The 24,708-nt window shown below is 42.2% G+C and overlaps 1 protein-coding gene across 1 annotated transcript in view; it reads right to left on the bottom strand.

Annotated features, from left to right (window-relative positions):
- Positions 1–24,708, bottom strand: part of LOC139554931 (retinoic acid receptor beta-like) — a 238,434-nt gene that overhangs the window by 161,014 nt on the left and 52,712 nt on the right. The window lies entirely within an intron of this gene.

Below are 24,708 nucleotides of genomic sequence, written 5' to 3'. Positions count from 1 at the left end.
GTGTAGAAAATTACTATTCTTCTGCAAAATCTCTTATGGTGTACATATGGCACTGATTGAATCCAACTCCTACTGAAACGTCTGTAAAGTAGGTGCATTCAATGTAAGCGTTAAAACCTATTAAATGTACTTACTTGGACAAATTGCCTATGGGCCCTAGAAAAAAACGATATAATACTGTACATCCAATATGCTATGATTGAATAGTTGACTTGTGAATAGCGAGTTTATTTTTCTGTTCAATACCAACCAATGCAGCGGAATTAACACACAGCAACAACAACAACAACAAAAGCCTCTCCCCAAGGTTCTGTCCAACCAATATTAATGGACCCTCATACGCATATACTTCCGCTTTTCGGTTTCTCTAATTTTCATCCTCCCATTTCTCTCAACCATTTGTAGTTCTGCTTTCATTTGAAAGGATATAGTTGAGATTTTAGTGAAAGAAAATGAATGTTCTCTCAAACCAGTGTTAATGGGTCAACCCACGCCCCTCATACGCATATACAGTTGAAGTGGGAAGTTAACATACAACTTAGCCAAATAAATTTCAACTCAGCTTCACAATTCCTGACATTTAATCCTAGTAAAAATTCCCTGTCTTAGGTCAGTTAGGATCACCACTTTTATTTAAGAATGTGAAATGTCAGAATAATAGTAGAGAGAATGATTCATTTCAGCTTTTACTTCTTTCATCACATTCTCAGTGGGTCAGAGGTTATACATACACTCAATTAGTATTTGGTAGCATTGCCTTTAAATTGTTTAACTTGGGTCAAATGTTTCGGGTAGCCTTCCACAAGCTTCCCACAATAAGTTGGGTGAATTTTAGCCCATTCTTCCTGACAGAGCTGGTGTAACTGAGTCAGGTTTGTAGGCCTCCTTGCTCGCACACGTTTTTCAGTTCTGCCCACAAATATTCTATAGGATTGAGGTCAGGGCTTTGTGATGGCCACTCCAATACCTTGACTTTGTTGTCCTTAAGCCATTTTGCCACAACTTTGGAAGTATGCTTGGGGTCATTGTCCATTTGGAAGACCCATTTGCGACCAAGATTGAACTTCCTGAGTGATGTCTTGAGATGTTGCTTCAATATATCCACATAATTTTCCTCCCTCATGATGCCATCTATTTTGTGAAGTGCACCCGTCCCTCCTGCAGCAAAGCACCCCCACAAAATGATGCTGCCACCCCCGTGCTTCACGGTTGGGATAGTGTTCTTCAGCTTGCAAGCCTCCCCCTTTTTCCTCCAAACATAACGATGGTCATTATGGCCAACAAGTTATATTTTTGTTTCATCAGACCAGAGGACATTTCTCCAAAAAGTATGATCTTTTTCCCTATTATAGTTGCAAACCGTAGTTTGGAGCAGTGGCTTCTTCCTTGCTGAGCAGCCTTTCAGGTTATGTCGATATAGGACTCGTTTTACTGTGGATATAGATATATATATAGATACTTTTGTACCTGTTTCCTCCAGCATCTTCACAAGGTCCTTAGCTGTTCCTCTGGGATTGATTTGCACTTTCGCACCAAAGTACGTTCATCTCTAGGAGACAGAATGCGTCTCCATCCTGAGCGGTATGAATGCTGTGTGGTCCCATGGTGTTTATTATTGCGTACTATTGTTTGTACAGATGAACGTGGTACCTTCAGGCATTTGGAAATTGCTCCCAAGGATGAACCAGCCTTGTGGAGGTCTACCATTTTTTTCTGAGGTCTTGGCTGATTTCATTTGATTTTCCCATGATGTCAAGCAAAGAGGCACTGAGTTTGAAGGTAGGCCTTGAAATACATCCACAGGTACACCTCCAATTGACTCAAATGATGTCAATTAGCCTATCAGAAGCTTCTAAAGCCATGACATCATTTTCTAGAATTTTCCAAGCTGTTTAAAGGCACAGTCAACATAGTGTATGTAAACTTCCGACCCACTGGAATTGTGATACCGTTTCTCTCATCTTTTCATATCCTCCTAATTCATTTAGCGTTGAGTATCGATCGTGTGAACCTTCGAGTACCTTTTCATTCAAACTAAATGTAAAAATATCAGACTATGTTTGTACAGAACTTTCAAGTGCACACATTCTATGAGTAGATGGTAAGATGAATAATAACTTTTTTTTTAAACAGGCAAGGGACAAGAAAAAACATCAAAAGAAGTTTGATATTTAGTCCATTAAAACCTCTGATTTCCAGCCCAAAGCCCTGGTCCTGAGGCTGCAGGCTGCCTTTCCCCTTTTCCCCTGCTCTCTCCTCTTCCCCAGTCAGTCCCCCTCCTCCCCTGCCCTCTCCCTCCTCCCCAGTCAGTCTCCCTCCTCCCCAGTCTCTCTCCCTCTTCCCCAGTCTCTCTTCCCCCTCTCCAGTCTCTCTCCCTCCTACCCAGTCAGTCTCCCACCTCCCCTGCCCTCTCCCTCCTACCCAGTCAGTCTCCCACCTCCCCTGCCCTCTCCCTCCTCCCCAGTCTCTCTCCCTCCTCCCCAGTCTGTCTCCCTCCTCCCCAGTCTCTCTCCCTCCCCCCAGTCTCTCTCCTTCCTCCCCAGTCTCTCTCCTTCCTCCCCAGTCTCTCTCCCTCCTCCCCAGTCTCTCTCCCTTCTCCCCAGTCTATCTCCCTCCTCCCCAGTCTGTCTCCCTCCTCCCCAGTCTGTCTCCCTCTGGATGAGGAGTACTGTAAGAAACAAGTTGGGAGGAGCGGCGATGAGGTGGAGGCGCCATCAAGCCCTAGTGCTAAATCCTCTTTAACAGAGTTATAAACTGCTGCAGGATAATGGCGGTCATAAAACACTAATCTACAGTAAGGGTACTGTTAAAGTAATGTAGAACAACACTTCATAATGAACGACCTGGCGGACTGATAATGTCCCCTCGTAGTCTTACTGCCTGGTCTGCACTGTCGGAGAGAAGGAGAAAAGAGAGAGAGAGAGATGGAGGAAAGGGAGAGAGAGAGAGGGAGAGAGGGAGGAGGAGGGAAAGAGAGAGGGATGGAGGGATAGGAGAAAGAGAGAGAGAGAGAGGAGGGGGATGGACAGAGAGGGAGGGAGAGAGAGGGTTGGGAAAAGGAGAGAGAGAGAGTGATTCCAGCAGGTCCCTTGTGGCATTTTTCATGTTAGATTAATGTTACACACATACACACTCACACACAAACAAACACACAAACAGGTTAGCGGGTTAGGCCTGTAATGAAATAAACCTAGCGTGCTCCTTTCAGCTGAGGCAGTATATTTTACAGGCATAGTCTGTTGTCAAATACACAGCGGCAGTACGTGGTTTGAGGAGAACACTTACATTTTCTCAAGGTCGGAGATGAGTGGCCTAGATGCTCGTGGACAAGGCGGAGATAAGACAGAGGCGCGTGTGGGCAACAGTGGATGCATCAATTCAGGCTACAAGTGCAGGCCTAACGACAATCACAGAATGTCATTACAGTACACATGGTGTTTTATAACAGCAGTCTCTTTCCATTCATCACATTGCGGCTGTACAGCGCACTGTTGGGGTTTGGATACTGACATTATTTTGTGAGTGAACGAATGTGTACAAGTAGTCTACAGGAGCACCTTTGTTAAGTGATTGTTTGACAATCAGATGAAAACATCATGACTCTGTTGTGTTTATGCCACTTTAAAAGGCATAGGCGGTGTGTCCATAAGGCTAGAGCTTTCCCTAAAGTAAATTTAATTAAATTGTCCAAATTATATAGCCTAATTAGCTTACTCCTCCTGTCTATACAGACATTTAAAAAATCATTCAAAATAGGCTACTTCAACAGAAAGTATGATTTGGCCACAGAGGATCATTAGCTTCTAGCTACAAATACCAATTAAATGATTGTTGAGTTGCGACCAATGTCCCTAAGTAATTCAAGAGCACTATAGGCCAACCGCTGGCCAATCAGATGGCTCAGATTTCTGTGTCTGCAGTAATGTAGCAGGCATAAAAGAAAGCTACAGCAAAGTTGATACTGTGAGATTTCAAAACATTTAAAACCATGACTAGAGAGAGACTGTCAACGAATACAGCACTGTCCCACACGTTGTATTCAATACTTTTATAACACATAAAATGCGTGTTCTTTCTATTTACACTCAGCGCTACAACAAGCACTGCAGCAGTTATGATTGAATAGGAAAGTGTATCTATAGGCTTGTGTTGTTGTTATTATTAGCGGCTTGGGTCTTTTTTATATGAAGAAATATTTCACTTTCTCTGTTCATAGGAGTAACAACATGAATTTGTGCATGAGGCAGAAATATTGCGATGCGACTCGACTTTTGCCAACAGCTGGTAGACGGTGTCACTTTTTGGTCAGTGTCAGTGGAGGAAAGGGAGAGTGGAGGGATGTTGAGAGGCGGATCCTCAGTCTGCTGCTCTCTCCCTCCGCTGAGACTGACCATCAGATGCAGGCACCATCTGTAATGAATACTCAGGGAGAAAAAGGTGTAGATTCACACGCAGAGTGCAGCAGATGTTTATTAAGCCTTCGCAGAAGGCAGGAATCGTGGTCACTTGCAGGCAATGGTCAAACACAGGTAGGCAGTCAAAAACAAACAATACCTCACAACCATACAAACAGAAAGAACTGAACTAAATAGGGAGCTGATGAGACCAGGTGAGAAACGAACACAGGTGAAATCAATTAACAAAAATGAAAGACAGGGCTACGTTCCAGAACACAAAGAAACAGGGCTATGTTCAAGAACACAAAGAAAAAGAACAAGGTTGACTAAGAAAAGAAAAACATACCAAAACAAAATTAACTATGCAATGACACGCACTACTCTGCCCGTACTCTACACAGACCGGTGCGGCATAAACAATCAGAGCTGCAGTAGGCCTATATGCAAATTGACTATTGCCATATATGGATCTGTGCCATTTACTTTGAACTGGACAGTGTTTACAGTATGAGCGGTCATGAGTAGATGCACTTGTTTTCAGAACAAACCGAAAGCTGCATGTAGCTATGTGTGCACATTTTGTTCATATCTGATAGTTTTAAGTTACTAGCCCAGTTATAGATAATTTGTAGTCAGCAAACGGGGAGTGATTGCTTACTACAAGAGCACAAAACATGTACATTTCTAGACATCTTTGAAAAGCAAGTCAAGTAAGGATCTTTTTTTGTCTTAAAAGGGGCAGTGTTGTATTTTGAGACAGGCTTGAATAAGCTAAGTTGCCAATAGGCAGAGGGTAGCATAATTTGTCTGATTCTCTGTAATAATGTATGGGAATAATAATGCATTTTATTTTGTAAAGTGGTTTCTTGCATCAAACAACACAACAACATTTTCAGTCACCTCCTTGTCTGAAGGACAAGTGGATAAACAAGTTAATGTCAAGCCCTGTATGTTTTTTATGGAATGTAGGCCAACATTGAACACAACACATTGGCTGATGCTGTAGGCTGAATGATAGAACAGCTATTTCCATGTTAAAATGGTATGGGATGCATTTTCTCCATTATTTTAGATGGTATGCCACTATGGTACGCCTACATTATGATCAAATAGCCACAGTAGCCTTCAAAAAGAAAGGAGGACCAAGGCACTCTTCATATAATGAATTAGAATGCCCTTATTTGTATAGCATGTTCAATGGAAACAAAGTTTAAAAACTCTAATGTGTTTCGGCTGTACGGCCTTTGTCAGGGAGTACAAAGATATGATACTTGGCAACTGTTAAAACTTTTGAACAGAATTTTCTCAACATTCAAGTTTGCGCTCAGCAGACCTGAAATTTGCCTAGTGCCCAAAAAGAAAAGAGGGAATATTGGTTGAGACGATTTTTATGCCCTTCAGCACTCTGCAGTCCCGTTCTGTGAGCTTGTGTGGCCTACCACTTAGAGGCTGAGCCTTTGTTGATCCTTCACGTTTCCACTTCAAAATAACAGCACTTACAGTTGACCAGGGAAGCTCTAGCAGGGTAGAAATTTGACAAACTGACTTGTTGGAAAGGTGTCATCCTATGACGGTGCCACGTTGAAAGTCACTGAGCTCTTCAGTAAGGCCATTCTACTGCCAATGTTTGTTTCTGGAGATTGCATGGCTGTGTGCGCGATTTAATACACCTGTCAGTGGCTGAAATAGCTGAATCCACTAATTTGAAGAGGTGTCCACATACTTTTGTATATATATAGAAAGAGAGAGAGAGAGAGAAAAAGAGAGAGAGAGAGAGAAAGAGAGAGAGAGCAAGCAGATGCCTGTGAGGAGACCTGTCTGCTCCAATGAGCTTTGTTGAAATAACATCAATATTGTCACATTCGTTTTACTCCGTCGCCATTACATGTGAGAGAGCAGAGATATGAGGTTGGAGGGCTGGAGGGGAAAATGCAGAATATGTAGAAAATCCTAAGAGGTTTGATGCTGCAGCTGCCACTACTTCAAGGCCCCTGGCAATGGTAAGGAGGGGAATCATTGACACTCTCAATAACAGGTTGAAGAGAGCGAGGGAGGGAGAGAGAGAGAGAGAGAGACAGAGAGAGGGGGGATAAGATAAGAGACAGTTCCTAGTCATTGAGCTGCTGATCAGTCAGTCTGGTTCACGAAGCTGCTCTGTCCCCTGGGGGCCTCTCTGATACAGCTTCTAAAAAGGTTTCAAGGTTTTATTTCTCCATTTCAACATTCATAGACCTGAATGAGATGTTTTTTCTTTCCTCAACAACTGTGTTTTTGTAGCAAATAAACAACATTGTCACATTGTCATGGTAATGTTCACTCAGACAACCTATTGTCTTAAATGGGTCGTCAACAGAATATGAATACAACAGCAGATAACATTCTACAATGTTCTTTACAAGGTGAAAAATTAAAAACAATGTTATTCGTACTCAAGTCAAATTACAAAGAGCATTGTAGAACATTTACTGCTTTTGTATTCATATACAATATAATGATCATAATTGAATATTGGTTTTACTGAAGGTCGTGTTTTTATTTATTTAACTAGGCAAGTTAGGTAAGAACAAATTCTTATTTACAATGACAGCCTAGGAACAGTGTGTTAACTGCCTTGTTTAGGGGCAGAACGACAGATTTTTACCTTGTCAGCTCGGGGATTCGATCTAGCAACCTTCCGGTTTCTGTCCCAACCCTCTAACCACTAGGGTACCTGCCGCCCCAGGTTGACTAATGTTCTCTGTTGTTCTCTGTTGGTTACTGCTGACTCTGTTCATTAATTACTCTCTAATGAACTTTGAATGTCCATATAGCTGGATACTTAATTGCCATTACATTTCAGTCCTTTATAGGGTTGCACATTTTGGGGAATATTCAGAGGTGGAAACTTTCCGTGGGAATTAACGGGAATATATGGGAATTAATGGAAATATATGCAAATTAATATTAATACCATTTAAATGTATTAAATGTTTTTTGCATTGGATATATTTACCATATCATATGGAGACAGAAACATAAACCTTTTACCTTAAGGTAAAACCTTTTATCATAAGTAGACATAATTGCAAATGATTAAATCCTTCCAATAGAAATAAAAAAAACATTTTAGTTACGAATTGAACATTAATTAAATGAGTTGACTCTTCACATGGGAGGATTTTACTGAACAACAAAAGAAAGTGAATATTGAATGATCCCCAATGATCCATCGCATCTCCCAAAAACGTTTTCAACATACATCTGTAATATGACAGTCTAAAGCTTTGGTTGTCTTCCTCTCAGGCCCCAGTCTTCTCCCAAGACCTCAATGTCCACCTCTTGAACATCAGACTCTGAGGCCTCATCTTCACTGTCACTTTCCAACCTTGTTGAGGATGGCTCGTTATCAGGCTCAAAAAGCTTCACATTTGCCCGGATGGCCACCAATTTGTCAACCCTTGTATTGGTCAGCCTGTTGCGTGCTTTGGTGTGTGTGTTTCCAAACAAGGACCAGTTGCTCTCTGAGGCGGCTGATGTTGGTGGGATTTGGAGGATGATGGAGGCAACAGGGGAAAGAGCCTCAGATCCACAAAGTCCCTTTCACCAGGTGGCTGATGAGATATGTTGGCACGACTGCCATATTGCATCTCCATCCCAAAGCCCCTGCTTGGAAGTGTACTTCGCCAGACTGCCAAGAACCTTTCCCTCATCCAGGCCAAGGTGGCGAGACACGGTAGTGATGACACCATAGGCCTTGTTGATCTCTGCACCAGACAGGATGCTCTTGTGAGCATACTTGGGGTCCAACATGTATACTGCAGCGTGTATGGGCTTTAGGCAGAAGTCTTCACGCTTTTTGATGTATTTCAGAAGTGCAGTTTCCTCTGCTTGGAGCAACAGTCAAGTGGGCAGGGCAGTACAGATTTCTTCTCTGACATCTGCAAGCAGAGTCTGAACATCAGACAGGATGGCATTGTCTCCTTCAATCCGTGCAATAGCTACTGCTATAGGTTTCAGGAGTTTCAGGCTGCTTACCACTCTCTCACAAAATAAATAATCCAGGAGGATCATCTTGATGGGGCTGTCCATATCTGCAGACTGCGATATGGCCATTTCTTTGAGAGACTCCTTACCCTCCAGGAGACTGTCAAACATGATGACAACACCACCCCAACGGGTGTTGCTGGGCAGCTTCAATGTGGTGCTCTTATTCTTCTCACTTTGCTTGGTGAGATAGATTGCTGCTGTAACTTGATGAACCTTCACATACCTAACCATTTCCTTGGCTCTCTTGTAGAGTGTATCCCTTGTTTTCAGTGTCATGATGTCCTTGAGGAGCAGATTCAATGCATGAGCAGCACAGCCAATGGGTGTGATGTGAGGGTAGGACTTCTCCACTTTAAACCAAGCAGCCTTCATCTTCGCAGCATTGTCTGTCACCAGTGCAAATACCTTCTGTGGTCCAAGGTCATTGATGACTGCCTTCAGCTCATCTGCAATATAGAGACCGGTGTGTCTGTTGTCCCTTGTGTCTGTGCTCTTGTAGAATACTGGTTGAGGGGTGGAGATGATGTAGATAACTATTCCTTGCCCACGAACATTCGACCACTCATCAGAGATGATTGCAATGCAGTCTGCTTTCTCCATGATTTGCTTGATCTTCACTTGAACTCTGTTGAACTCTGCATCCAGAAAATGAGTAGGTAAAGCATGTCGGGGTGTATGCTGGGTGAAGAACATTCAGAAATCTCTTCCAATACACATTGCCTGTGAGCATCAGAGGTGAACCAGTTGCATACACAGCTCGAGCAAGACATTCAACATCATTTCTCTGACTACGTTCCTCCATTGAGTCAAAAAAACTTCTGATTCCAGGAGGACCATGAGCTGTTGCTATCGATAAGGTGTCTGATTCATCATTTTCACCTTGAATAGAAGTATAGGGACTTTTGTCAGAGGTTGCTTGTTGTGAGCGCTGAGGGAACTTTATGCACTTGGACAGATGATTTTGCATCTTTGTTGCATTCCTCACATATGATTTGGCACAGTATTTGTAAATGTACACAGCTTTTCCTTCTACATTAGATGCAGTGAAATGTCTCCACACGTCAGATAGTGCCGTGGCATTTTCCTGTAAAGATTTGAAAAAAATGAGTAAAAAAAACAACAAATACAATTCCATGTACAGATAAATATTTAAACAGTTAGATTAAACAACTCCTTTGTAAGATAAATGTTTTAAAATGAAACATGTTTTATTTAACCTTTATTTAACTAGGCAAGTCAGTTAAGAACAAATTCTTATTTCAATGACAGCCTAGGAACAGTGGGTTAACTGCCTTGTTCAGGGGCAGAACAACAGATATTTACCTTGTCAGTTCAGGGATTAGATCTTGCAACCTTTCAGTTACTGTTCCAACGCTCTAACCACAAGGCTACTTGCCGCCCCATGTATGGAAACAGGTGAATTAACACTGCTCAGTTAAACCCACATGGTAGCAAAAACTAACTAGCAGAAATTGTTAACTTAGAAATGATTTAAACACACTTTTCTGTAGGCTACTATTTACTAGTTAACAAAAAATCATGTATGTCATATAAAATATATTCACCCCAACCAGTATTGTAAACAAAACCAACCAGAAAGTATGTAGTCCTTGGCTCAGACAGTGTAGTAGTTTGGGCTCAATAGCATCTCATTAGTGTACAAGATCTTGAGAATCAGCTGCACATGTGATAGAAGAGTGCACTGCACATGTGATGGAAGAATGCACTGTGCATGCAGAGTGTTGAATGAATTGGGGATAGTTTAACCAAAATATGCCACAAGACCTAGAATTGCGGAAATATTCCGGAAATTTACTGTAAAGTTTCCGACCCTTTGCAACCCTAGTTCTTTAGCAGAGTTTCTTCTCCAGAGCAACATACAGTACGGTAAATTGATACTGTCACATGTTTGTACACAGCAGTAAAGACGTCAATGGGGGCCAGAGAGACAATGACTTAGTGATATGCTTTTAGCGTACCTGAGATTTAGAAGTAATTGCATTTCATGTTACTGTAGTAGTTACACACACACACAGTACCAGTCAAATTGACCACTCATGATGACAGAAATAGTCCTAAAAAGCCTGTGCTAATGCATCTAGCCTATCTCTGCTTGGTTACTTCACTTTGGTAAAGCACCCGCAATTACTGAGGAGAAACATACTGGTTAAAATGTTTTCAGAGAAAACATACAATCTGGACTGGAAATTTAAAACTGAATGGAGGGGGAAATAGAGAGCTACTTGGAATGAAAAAAAGCTTTTAACTCCTATCTGACAAGATGACTCCTAGGGGATAGAAGTGGAACCCATGGTAACTGCAAAACAACTCCACTGAGTAGATTTTACCATGTAGCAGAGGAGATCCAATACTTATCATTCTTTCCCTTTCCATTGTACTATTCTATCTCTGTTCTTTTAGACTCTCAGAACTACACTTAGAATCTCAGAACCGTCCAAAAAGTTCTGCAACATAGAGAGAAAGAGCGAGAGAGGGAGAGAGAAAGAAAGATATAGGCAGCCATAAAGAGAGAGAGAATGAGAGAGAGATGGAGAGTGAGATAGTGGCAGGGAGAGAAAGGCACAATGGGAAGTTTAGTGGAGGAATAATTTATGAGGTTTCATTTAGATATGTAGTTTCTGCCTCCATTTACCCTCATAGCAACCCAATAACAATGAGAGAGTAAGAAGTATAAATAGAATGGAATATATAACAAACATAATAAACAAACCATTGTGGGGAAAACAGCAGTTTGAGGTAGCTCTCACATGCAGAGTGTGATGCTCTCAACGTCCCCTGTTGGCGAGCTCTAACACACACAAAAAAACACACACACATACTCGCACACACACATAACCACACACACACACACCCTAGCCTCTGGACACCAGCCATAACGACCAGAGCTCTAAACTACTCTCTACCTCTAACAAGCCTGGGAGAGAAAGGTCAATAGAAGTGAATGGCATTACAGGTATCGACAGCATCATCAATCAAATAGCCTCTGGCCCCGACAGCAGAACGACAATGATGGATCCTAGACTCATCATCTAGGGATCAATTACCAATTCATTTACGCATCATTTCAGAGGCCCGCCGCAAAATCAAAGGGCCCTGGGTCACACCCTTAATGACTAATATATGGTAGACGCACACACTCTACACGCAGCCCTGCCGCACAAACACCAAATCAAACAAATTGTGCTGCAAACACGTTGGGTTCATTATCCATCTAGTGACCAAGGACTCTATTCCCTCCAGCCAGCTGTCCATTACAGTATATGAATGAATAAGGTCACTTTTTCAACTTGCTAGACATGACTGGTGTGATTGTGTTTCATGTCGTGCATGGAGGATTAATGGACTGGGGGAGCAACAGGATCTCATAGCACAATGCATAACCCTATCCAGAAACCTGTGCTTCAGGGGATGTGTGTCAGTTGTTAATGATATACTACAGCACTATTTAAATACAGACAGATACACAAACACACTGTCCTTGACATGTGCACTGCATATTTACACTTTACACACATCTGTCTCTCTCTCTCACACCCTCTCTCTCTCTCTCTCTCTCTCTCTCTCTCTCTATTTATGAGTGAGACTTAAATCTCCCCATAATCATACTAAGTGTGACCAACCAGCTGAGACAGCTGGCTCCTAAGGACACTCACACACAAACACATATACAAACACACACACACACACACACACACACACACACACACACACACACACACACACACACACACACACACACACACACACACACACACACACACACACACACACACACACACAATGCCTCGGGACACAATCACAGAGGTACGGCTGGCTGTGATAACTACTTCAGAGGAGTGTAGCGTTACAGACAGGGCTTTACCCTCTATTACCCAGGTCCATATTACTGTAAGCAGACACTCTCCAGTAACAGTGATGAGAGCATGTTCAGAACACAAGCACATGCACATAAGCAGCATGCACATTTGCACACCCACGCACACACACACACACATATTTTCTGAGGACAAAAAGCATTAAGTTTGTGCATGCTTGTGAGCGTACGATCACACATATGTATGTAGAGCCGGGGTAAAACTTTCAGATAAGCCCTCTTTCATCCGGAGCCTTGAAGAGAGAGAGAAATAAAACAATATTATGCCTATCACGGCTCCAAGCCCAGTGACAGAGGGGACAGGCACGCAGAACTCGGGTGGCAGGGAGTTTATGAAAACACTGCCTGATGTTGTAACTGTAATAGCTTGTCTTTCCAGCGCTGCTTTTCCAGCCTAAAAGGGGCTTATTTCACATCAGGTATGAAGGTAAGACCCAGATGCAGACAACGTTGAATTAACAATGGTTTAATAATCCAGAGGTGGGGCAAAGGTACAGGCAGGCTCAGGGTCAGGGGCAAGCAGAGTGGTCAGGCAGGCGGGCTCAGAGTCAGGACAGGCAAGGGTCAAAACCAGGAGGGCGAGAAAAGAGAGACTGAGAAAAGCAGGAGCTGAGAACAAAACGCTGGTTGACTTGACAAACAAGACGAACTGGCAACAGACAAACAGAGAACACAGGTATAAATACACAGGGGATGATGGGGAAGATGGGCGACACCTGGAGGGGGGTGGAGACAATCATAAAGACAGGTGAAACAGATCAGGGTGTGACAATTTCCCTGTGTTGCCAGGCGTTTTACACTGTGCTTACATTCTCTTCTCTATTTATAGTGCACTATATCGGGAATTGTGTGCCATTTCGGACAAATTCAAAGACTGATTTTATTATAGCAGAAAAGGACTGGGCTTTTTCTGAGGGTTTTCTGTTGGGGATTTGTATTGAAAGATAAAGATCGCTGGTGCTCAAGCCTAATGTAATGCCATGCAAACAGCAGGTCACACGATGGTCACGAGCATGGGAGCACATTGAGGCCGACCGTTATCTCACTCACACACACACACGCATATGCGCACACACACACAAACACAAATATATACACACACAAATATATACACACACATACTGTACATAGACAGCTCTCGAGAGTTTGTGTTTTGATTCAGCATGCTATGACATGATATGACTTGTGGTTCTTCTCATGAGAAAAACATACTAAGTCGAAGTCAAACCCCTGTGCAGTACAAAACAATCATAATTTCTCCTTGTCCAAGGTGGATCCTCATCGGCAATGTCATCCTTCTCAAAAAGTCTACCGCAATTGTCTGTCCTCTAGCTCCCTGTCCAGAAAATATTCTCTCTTTTCACAACGAAATCAGTATTTTGTTCAATAAGATTGGTCGATTTGAGGACAGAGGAGGAATCCTTTTATCTTCTACACCCACAAAAGATGTTGTGGATACTGTTCTTCATGGAAAAATAAGATCTGAAAACCTTCAGTCATAAGGTATTGTATGAACTGTGGGAAACTGGAGCTCTTACTCAATTCATCTTTCCTTGATTCCTCGTATGCTCTCTACTCATCTACTTCTCAAAATGCAATGGAGAAGAGCATCTGAGTGGAGGGATCTTGGACTTTGTCCTCCAATATGAGCAGGTAAGGAATCAAGGAAAGATTAATTGAGAAAGTGTCAGTCTCCTGCACTCTTACTGTCATCATTTAGAGTGCTAAAGAGGACAAGGGGCACCTTACTTTGTTGTGGCATCAGGGCACTCGGGAACACTCGGGAACACTCGGGAACACTCGGGAACCCTCTGAGATTGAATTGATCAAAATGTTGATCAAAATGTCTTTCTCTTCATATGAACAAGATACGTTTTGGTACTCTGTGCTGGGTTCATACAGACAGTGGCAAGTCAAATTCAAGGACTTTCAAATACTTGTTCAAGCACTAATATATATTTTCAAAGACCATCAATTTGTAATAGTTCCTATTATGCAATTGTTTCTAGTCGCCAACAGATGGCAGTATATCGCCACAACCTCGTGAGAAAAAAAAACCGAACTTACTATTCATCACTACCTTACAAGTTCTACTCAATAATATGTGTTTCACTACTTATTTACTACATACATGAGTGGTAAGTCAGGACTGATGATATTGACTGATTTCCTTAAATGAACTGTAACTCAGTAAAATCTTTGAAATTGTTGCATATTGCTTTTATATTTTTGTTCAGTGTACAAATATAAAATTCTCTTTATATTTCACTCAATTTTAGGTTCCACAGGCTGTCCCAACACATAATAACACATAATAAAAAGAAAGTGATTTTTCAGAGAGTCAGGGGAGGTTTGTTTGGGGGATGTCTGCTGACAGGGGATGTCTCTCAGCTACTTGCCACTGTACTGTAGGTCTGGGCTGAGGTAGTTCGTTTCACCTCTCGGCCTATTTTGTAGGCAGAGTTCCCGGTTGGACAGAGTGGTGAATGAATGCGCTGCTAACAAGGCAAATCCAGCAGGCGAACATAACGAGCATATGTGAATCATTCATGATTCCACTCGTTCTCAGAGGTAGGCGCGATTAGAACTCAGAACAAGAAGCCTTCTGCGTGTTGATCAATGCTGGGAAAGCAATAATAAGTGGGTAAATGATCATTAACAAAATAAAAAGGTGATGCATCTACGTGCATTTAACCCTGGTTGGGTCTGGCAAAACCCTTTCATAAACATAAATATCCTGCCAGGCATTTTAGCTATCGATGTGACATTTGGCGACGCTTAATCAGTCAGTTCTGTACCTTGCTCGCTGACTGACAGGTGTCGGTGGAATGAGCGAGCTCACCTGGCAACCAGAACACCAAACACGTGAGAAAATAAAACTCAGTCTGCCTGGAAATTAATGCGCAAGAAAGACCTATACATTTTTCTAATATTTTTCATATTAACATATTTTATCATTTTCTGTTCTCCTCTCATTTTAATTCAAGTACTTTTCAAGTACTAACTTGAGAAAATGTCTGATTTTCAAGGTATTCCAGTACTTAATTTTTATTTTATTTTTTAAATTCAGAGTGCCAAATTCAAGTACTTTAAGCACCTCAAGCACCTTGTGTGAACCATGTCTGTGGTGGTACTAATGACACAACAGGGCTTGACATTCACTTTTTTGCCACTTGTACTTTTGATAAGTAGGACATATTTTTTACTTGTCCGAAAGCTCAAGTCCCCCAATAAAGGTCTGTAACACAATTTTTACATGATGAAAGGAAACACTTCAAAAAATGAAATGCATTACTATCTTTTTACCATAGAGAATCAGACAAAAATGTAGGCTCTTTGCATATTCAAGCCTGTCTCAAAACAATATGCCTAGCATGATTCAAAACAGACTCTGGGACAGTTCTGGGATGATAGATCAAAAATTCATACAACCACTGCACATCCCAAAAAATGTAAAAGCAACGAGGCTGATCTAACAGATCAGACCATTTAGCTTAAAATTGTCATCGTTTTTATCTTCATATTATAAGCTCAGCAATGCGCACATGGCTGTAGGCTACGTGCAAATGTTCCAAAATGCAATTAGCGGGAAAACACTGTTCTCAAAAGCGTACTGTACCTTACCGCATGCACAAATGTTTTCATGTGACAGAGATGGAAATATCTGTAGAAATGAAGCGATCTAAAGATGCATCAACTAGCATAGGTCACTAATATGACTAGGATTGTGCCTTTGGCTGCTGGACAATAAAGCCTTGTTCGGACTGGCAGATTGAAGTGATTCAACCAAAAAAAAATTGCATATCCGATTAAAATCTGATCTTTTTCATGCAGTCTGAACAGCCAAAATGCACATGGAATTAGATATTTCAAACCACATTTCAAACCACCGTCAAAGAAATCTGATTCCTGGCCATTTGACCTGTGTCTGAATCTTCAAGTCTGATTTATTTGTCCTTAAGTATTTTTAGACTGTTATTTGGCATACCTTGTTGTTTGCTAGCTACTCTGTTGACAGCTTGACAAGCACATGTGGTAGCTAGGTAGCTTGTTAATTGTTTGAAAACAAATGAGTGAATGTGCTAGCAAGCTAAACATCTACAAGCTAGCTAGTTGATTGCTGTGGCTAGCTTAAAATAACTTGTTTTGACATTTAGATCTTTAAAGCAGAACTGAACACAGGAACCAACTTTAGTTGAAAACAGCATATGTGACATCGATATTACTCAGAAACATTTATTCCAATGCCAAAATGTTCTAAAAAGTGTAAGTAGGTACATTTTGGTCATAAAGTCGGTGTCTTCCAAAACAGAGTTTTGTGAGATTTGAGAACAACTGTTTGTCAGGACTTACTTGAGGGTTGGGTTTTGATTTTGATAGTGCTCACTTGCCCACTGACACAGGATACACATCTGTGGTGATTGCACTCTATCTAATCCAGAACACACAGACAGTGTGGCAGGTATTACCATCAGCGCAACGGATCTGACTTTGTTTACATAGGACAACATGTCACACATTTTTTTACTTGACAAATACTGCACCAAACACTAGATGTAAAATTGCGCAACTAAAACTTCTCGGCAAAAATGTCAAAATTAATAACAGATTTCTTGAGATATCTTAAATTCATTCTGAAAATGTTCTGGAAGTGGTACTGGCTTTGTTACTATGGTGTCTCATGGGGGAAACATCAGTAACTGCCACATCGAATCACACCCCCAAGACTGAAATCTCTATTTCTTCATGAGTAACAGAGAAAAGCATTCGGAATCGGTGCATTCAGTCACTCTATAAAAGTGTTCTTACACTATGATTTTGAACATTCCAAAGCAGCTGGGAGACTTCCATTGTAGGTATTGTTGTCACCTTAGATTGCTACACTACAACTTCTGAGTGATAGGAAGCATAAGCACCTCCATCAATCATTCTACGCCACTGCACAAATGCACGCCATTGTCAGCAAATGACTACAGTCTGAACACGTTCAAATACAATTTGATCACTTGTAAATTCCTTAGAGGCTAAAACTGTTCGAATCAATGTTGTTTCTATGTCATTTGGGGAAAAAACGATGTGATGTTACGTTGATCGTAACAGAACATTTTATTTTGTTCATCCAACTTTTAACTTGATTCAAAATGGTTGTTGATTTCACATTGAATTCAGGTTAGTTGACAACTCAACCAAATGTAAATCAAAAATATACGTTGAACTGACGTCTGCCCAGTGGGTTGCTGTTTGGGACAGTCAGTATTCCAAAACGCATTTGAAAAACAAAACTGATTTGAGCATTAAGGCCTGCAGTGTGAACAAGGCTTAAAGAACGTTGATTTGAAAACCAATAGAACATGAGAGAAATGCTGGTTTCAATGGCATTTAAGTGTTTAGAAAATAATTCCCTGAACATTTCTATGGTCGTATTTTGGCTAGGCTACTTTGAAGCAAGGTAAGACATGCGTTTGTAAAAAAACATAAAACGTCCAGGTTTTAAACAATTACGTTTATGGTTAAATTGTTTCAAAATGCTATGTGCCTATGTTCAGATTCAAGGTGGGTGATGCGTGGTGTGCAACAGGCACTGTACTTCACTATGTAGACTTTTTTATTCATGTACCCTACCAGTCAAAAGTTTTAGAACACCTACTCATTCAAGGGTTTTTCTTTATTTTCACTATTTTCTACATTGGAGAATAATAGTGAAGACATCAAAACTATGAAATAACACATATGGAATCATGTAGTAACCAAAAAAGTGTTAAACAAATCAAAATATATTTTATATTTGAGATTCTTCAAATAGCCACCCTTTGCCTTGACAGCTTTGCACACTCTTGGCATTCTCTCAACCAGCTTCATGAGGTAGTCACCTGGAATGCTTGTCTATTCAGACAACTCTTATTGTCCAACCATTTTTTTTTCTTGTCCTGGACAAGCGTTAATGTCGAGCCCTGCACAAGAGTGGTAGAAGGACCCCTCTATCAGCCCCAGTGGCCTCGTGTGGACAACATAGTGAGAGGACATCACAATCATCATCAGGAGACCAGCGTGGAAATAAATTAACGGAGATGAAAAGCCATCAGCTGAATTCTAAATACACTGTATTCTCCTGAGGATTTTGAATATAAAAAAACAAATACACAAACACATGCAACTATGCACGCACAAATGCACATACACGCACACACACTGACTTTTTCAAGCGCATTTTTAAGTGAAGTTCATGGTTGGCCAGAAGTCCTCTTGGCCAGTTGACCGCTAGGTCCCTGCAGGGGGTTGAAACAACAGATGGTGATCCTATGATAACTAAAGCATGTCACCTTAGAGAGATCCCTAGGAGGAAGGAGAGAAAGAAAGAGTGAGAGTGAGTGACAGAGAGAGAAATAGATAGGAAGAGAGAAAGAGAAAGATACAGGAAAAGAGAAAGAGAGAGAAATATAGAGAAATAGAGAGATAGATAAAGGAAGAAAGAAAGAGAGAAAGATACAGGAAAAGAGAAAGAGAGAGAAATATAGAGAAAGAGAGAGATAGATAAAGGAAGAGAGAAAGAGTGAAAGAGTGAAAGAGAGAAAGAGTGAAAGAGAGAAAGATAGAGGGAGAGAAAAATAAAGAGGAATATAGTGCAAGAGAGAATGAAGAGAGAGAAAGATACTGCCACAGTCTCAGTCCCAGTTTAGCAGGGCTGTGTGCCCTCCAACCCCTCCTACACCAACCAGCCAGGGACTCAGCAGGCTGCTAATATTAAGAGAGATTTACCTGAGGTAGCTAGGTCAGAGGTGAGAGCTTAGTGTCTAACCTTAAATTGGGAAAAGACAACCTTGGCAAGACAGCTAATGGCCATCCTGGCTTTGAGCTAGGCTTGGGCTTCAGAGAGAGAGGGAGTGGGTAGAACAAACTGTGTCCAGGATGTATGTGTGTGTGTGCGTGCGTGCGTGCGTGTGTGTGTGTGGAGTTATTTTTCAACATTAACAAATGTGATAATTTGTGTTCGAATACCCATACTGACATACACTATACTACATACCAGAGGTGTGGACTCGAGTCACATGACTTGGACTCGAGTCACAAATATGATGACTTTAACACCACTGACTCGTAACTTGACTTGGACTTGAGCCTTATGACTTGACCTGACTTGATACCCTCACCAAGCCCAAATATAAAAAATGATGCTATTAAAAAAAGTGTGCAGCGCATCAACTCTTCATTTAACGGATTACAGTTTGAATCGGAGAGCAGCCAATCAAATTGTGCCAGCTGAGAAAAAGTTGTGCGTGGCAGTGCAGAAGAACGTCGGCGGGTGAATTCAGATGGAGCCCTTGGAAAGATGATACCCACAATTATTATTTTTGGATATAAAGACAACGCTGTATCAACAAAAACGGAGTGCAACTTGTAAAATATGCAGGAAGAAAATTACAGACGGAGGCGCAACAATTTCCAACTTTGTTCAACATTTGAAGCTGCACAAAGAACGGTAAGTCGTGGCTAATATAGCCAACAGCTATATATTTTATTACTTTACTGGTGTATCATGTAGGCTAACGTAACGTTAAATCAATGAGCCTCCACACAGTCAGTCAGTGCGGGAACGTGATCATTGCTGTCACGCCCTGACCTTAGAGAGCCATTTGATTTCTCTATTTGGTTAGGTCAGGGTGTGATTAGGGTGGGCATTCTATGTTTCCTATTTCTTCGTTTTTGGCCGAGTGTGGTTCCCAATCAGAGGCAGCTGCCTATCGTTGTCTCTGATTGGGAATCATACTTAGGTAGCCTTTTTCCCACCTGTATTTTGTGGGTAGTTATTTTCTGTTTAGTCTCTGTTACCTGACAGAACTGTTCGCTTTCGTTTTGTTACTTTGTTCGAGTGTTTTTTGATAATAAATAAAATCATGAACACTTTTCACGCTGCGCTTTGGTCCACTCCTTCCGGCGACAGGCGTTACTGAACTACCCACCACCAAAGGAACAAGCAGCGTGGTAAAAAGGACGAGTGGACATGGGAGGAGATCCTGGACGGAAAAGGGCCCTGGGCGCAGGCTGGAGAGTATCGCCGTCCAAGGGAAGAGATAGAAGCAGCAAGAGCGGAACGGCGAAGATACGAGGAATTAGAGGAACGGCGATGAGACCAGGAGTCATGACAACAACAGGAGCCCGAGAGGCAGCCCCCCAAAACATTCTTTGGGGGGGCACACGGGGAGATTGGTGGTGTCAGGGTTTAGACCTGAGCCAACTCCCCGTGCTTACTGTGGGGAGCGTGTGACTGGTCAGGCACCGTGTTATGCGGTGATGCGCAAGGTGTCTCCAGTGAGCATTCACAGGCCGGTGCGCTCTGTGCCAGCGCCCCTCATTTGCCGGGCGGAAGTGGGCATCCAGCCAGGACGGGTTGTGCCAGCTCTACGCTCGAGACCTCCAGTGCGCCTCCACGGCCCAGTGTATCCGGTGCCTGTGCCACGCACCAGGCTTCCAGTGCATCTCCCTAGTCCGGTGAGACCTGTTCCAGTTCCACGTACCAGGCCTCCAGTATGTATCCCCAGCCTGGTAAGCCCTGTGGCAGCTCCACGCACCAGGCATCCAGTACGTCTCCTCAGTCATGTGAGACCTGTTCCGGCTCCACGTACGAAGCCTCTAGTGATGATCCATGACACGAAGCCTCCAGCGATGATCCATGGCCCGGAGCCTGTAGTGATGATCCATGGCATGAAGCCTCCAGTGATAATCCATGGCCCGGAGCCTCCAGTGATGATCCATGGCACGAAGCCTCCAGTGATAATCCATGGCCCGGAGCCTCCAGTGATAATCCATGGCACGAAGCCTCCAGTGATGATCCATGGCCCGGAGCCTGTAGTGATGATCCATGGCACGAAGCCTCCAGTGATGATCCATGGCCCGGAGCCTGTAGTGATGATCCATGGCACGAAGCCTCCAGTGATAATCCATGGCACGAAGCCTCCAGTGATGATCCATGGCCGGAGCCTGCAGTGAAAATCCAGGGCAAGGAGCCTCCAGCGACGGTCCCCAGTCCGGAGCCTCTAGCGACGGTCCCCAGTCCGGAGCCTACGTCCCGAACCGGAGCCGCCACCGAGGGTAGATGCCCACCCGGACCCTCCCCTATAGGTTCAAGTTTGCGGCCGGGGGTCCGCACCTTTGGGGGGGGGGGGGGGGGGGGGTACTGTCACGCCCTGACCTTAGAGAGCCTTTTTATTTCTCTATTTGGTTAGGTCAGGGTGTGATTAAGGTGGGCATTCTATGTTTCCTATTTCTTTGTTTTTGGCCGAGTGTGGTTCCCAATCAGAGGCAGCTGTCTATCGTTGTTTCTGATTGGGAATCATACTTAGGTAGCCTTTTTCCCACCTGTGTTTTGTGGGTAGTTATTTTCTGTTTAGTCTCTGTTACCTGACAGAACTGTTTGCTTTCGTTTTGTTACTTTGTTCGAGTGTTTTTTTGATAATAAATAAAATCATGACACTTTTCACGCTGCGCTTTGGTCCACTCCTTCCGACGACAGGCGTTACAATTGCACCCAAGATTGAGCTATAACTGGCTAGGCATTTGGTAGCCTAAATCCTGCCTGATGTTACTGCTGTTCCTAAAACCATTGACATACTGTAACCACACAGAGAGAGTGTGTGTGTTAAGGTTGGGCGATTATGTACAAGCCTACATCGCCCGATTGCGCCCCATAGCGATCATCGATAGTTGATCACTATTGGGGGGGGGGGGGGTCTTTCTCATGGCTAACCATGCATTTCCATGGAAATATAACGTTTATTTGGAAAGTAATAAATATATAGATATTTTTAAAAGCATTCATGATTTACGTAAATGTAATATAATATTACTCTTGTTAAAAATATGAAATTGTATTACATTTGGTGAAGAGCACATTATGACTTGTTTTAAGGAATCGAAACTCAAAGTTTAGGACCTGAGACTTGACTTGATACTTGACGGTCTTGACTTGAGACTTGACGGTCTTGACTTGAGACTTGACTCAGACTTGCCTGTCTTGACTTGGGACTTGTCTTGGGAATTGAGTGCTAAGACTTGAGACTTACTTGTGACTTGTAAAACAATGACTTGGTCCTACCTCTGATACATACTTAATGAGTATATACTACATACTATAAACTATTAGTTAATTTTAGTACTACCGTTTCAGTTGAGCGTACTAGCACTGAGCCTGTCTTCCCGGAAGTTGATGATGTTGCTATGCAACCTCTTGCTAGCTTGTTAACATAACAAATGTGTTCATAAATTCAATTTGGAGTGCCAGAGTAAATCCAGAGTTGTCAGATTGTCAGCTTGTAAATTCAGAGCGTTTCGCTCTAAGAGCGTTCAGAGAGCACACTGGACGCTCTGGCCGGGGAGTAGGGTTGATCTGAGCTTTCTGAACTCACAATGGCAGTCAAGCACCCAAGCTAACTGCTAGCTAGCTACTTACAGATACAAACGAGAGAACACCTCACTCTGACCATTTTACTCGCCCTAGCAGAGCTGGTTAGGCAATTTTTATGTTATCCAGATGACTAACTGTGCTGCTGGCAACAATTTAGCTACGCTTTTTTTGACAATGTTTACTGACAACGGCCCTATTCAATGGATGTTGAGCGTTTGTAAATTCATCAGTCATTCTGCGCTCTGGCACACTCAGACGAGAGAGCTCTGAAATCGTAGTAGATAGCCAGAATTAACAATGTCCATTGAGAATGCACAGCTAAGAATGACGTGAATAATCAAGTCAATAAACATTGGGTAGTTAGTTAGATAGCATATACAGTACCAGTCAAAGGTTTCGACACACCTACTCATTCAAGGATTTTTCTTTGTTTTTACTATTTTCTACATTGTATAATAATAGTGAAGACATCAAAACTATGAAATAACACATATGGAATCATGTAGTAACCAAAAAAGTGTTAAACAAATCGAAAAATATTTTAGATTCTTCAAAGTAGCCACCCTTTGCCTTGATGACAGCTTTCCACACTCTTGGCATTCTCTCAACCAGCTTCATGAGGAATGCTTTTCCAACAGTCTTGAAGGAGTTCCCACATATGCTGAGCACTTGTTGGCTGCTTTTCCTTCACTCTGTGTTCCAACTCATCCCAAACCATCTCAATTGGGTTGAGGTCGTGTCATTGTGGAGGCCAGGTCATCTGATGCAGCACTCCATCACTCTCCTTCTTGGTCAAATAGCCCTTACACAGCCTGAAGGTGTGTTGGGTCATTGTCCTGTTGAAAAACAAATGATAGTCCCATTAAGCGCAAACCAGATGGGATGGCGTATCGCTGCAGAATGCTGTGGTAGCCATGCTGGTTAAGTGTGCCTTGAATTCTAAATAAATCACTGACAGTGTCACCAGCAAAGCATCCCCACACCATCACACCCCCTCCTCCATGCTTCACAGTGGAAACCACACATGCAGAGATCATCTGTTCACCTACCCTGCGTCTCACAAATATGTGTTACTTCATAGATTTGATGTCTTCACTACAATGTAGAAAATAGTAAAAATAAAGAAAAACCCTAGAATGAGTAGGTGTGTCCAGACTTTTGACTGGCACTGTAGTTAATATACTCCCTTGCAAGTTTGATGTACTGTATTAGTAGCCAACTAACGTCAGGTAACTAGATAACATACCAGTACATACTACTTCTGTAATGCTATTGTCACGACCTCCGCCGAAGTCGGTCCCTCTCCTTGTTCGGGCCTTCTAGCCATCGCCGATCCACCTTTCATTTTCCATTTGTGTTATCTTTGTTTTACACACCTGGTTTCAATTCCCCAATTACATGTTCATTATTTAACCCTCTGTTTTCCCCATGGTTTTTGTGCATGTTTGTTTGTTGTATTTACGGTCCGTTTTGTGGGCTCGGTATTATTGACATGTATTGAGTAAAATTACGTGTGTTACTCATCTCTGCTGTCCTGTGTCTGACTTCTCTGCACCAGCTACACCCAGACCTTTTACAGCTATGTTGTTCGTAAGGATATCGTATTGTCAGCTAACATAACGTGTAATGTAACTTACTTGAAAAGTCATTACTTTATACATTGCAAACATTTTCTTAACATTTGTCATAATTGGTTAAAGCAATCAATTTGTATCTGTACCAATTAGTACCATTTTCTTCAAATCTGAAAATGTTGTGAAACCACGCCCATTTTTGGGAAGAATTGCATTATGGGCCCTAAAATCACGGAAATAGTGTCCACTATTTTTGGCATATTAACTATATCCATACTATTACCAATAATCATACTACATACTCAAATGACATCACAAATAGTATGGTTAGTGCGGTTAGTATGAGTATTCGAACACAGCTCCAGGTTTTCGTTCAACACAATTTTCTCCAGAACACCTTCAATTTCAACCATGTCA

This window comes from Salvelinus alpinus, chromosome 26 (assembly GCF_045679555.1).
Source record: "Salvelinus alpinus chromosome 26, SLU_Salpinus.1, whole genome shotgun sequence".
NCBI classification, from domain to species: domain Eukaryota; kingdom Metazoa; phylum Chordata; class Actinopteri; order Salmoniformes; family Salmonidae; genus Salvelinus; species Salvelinus alpinus.
The sequence above is the reverse complement of the archived record's forward strand: the minus strand, read 5'-3'. Positions and strand labels throughout refer to the sequence as shown.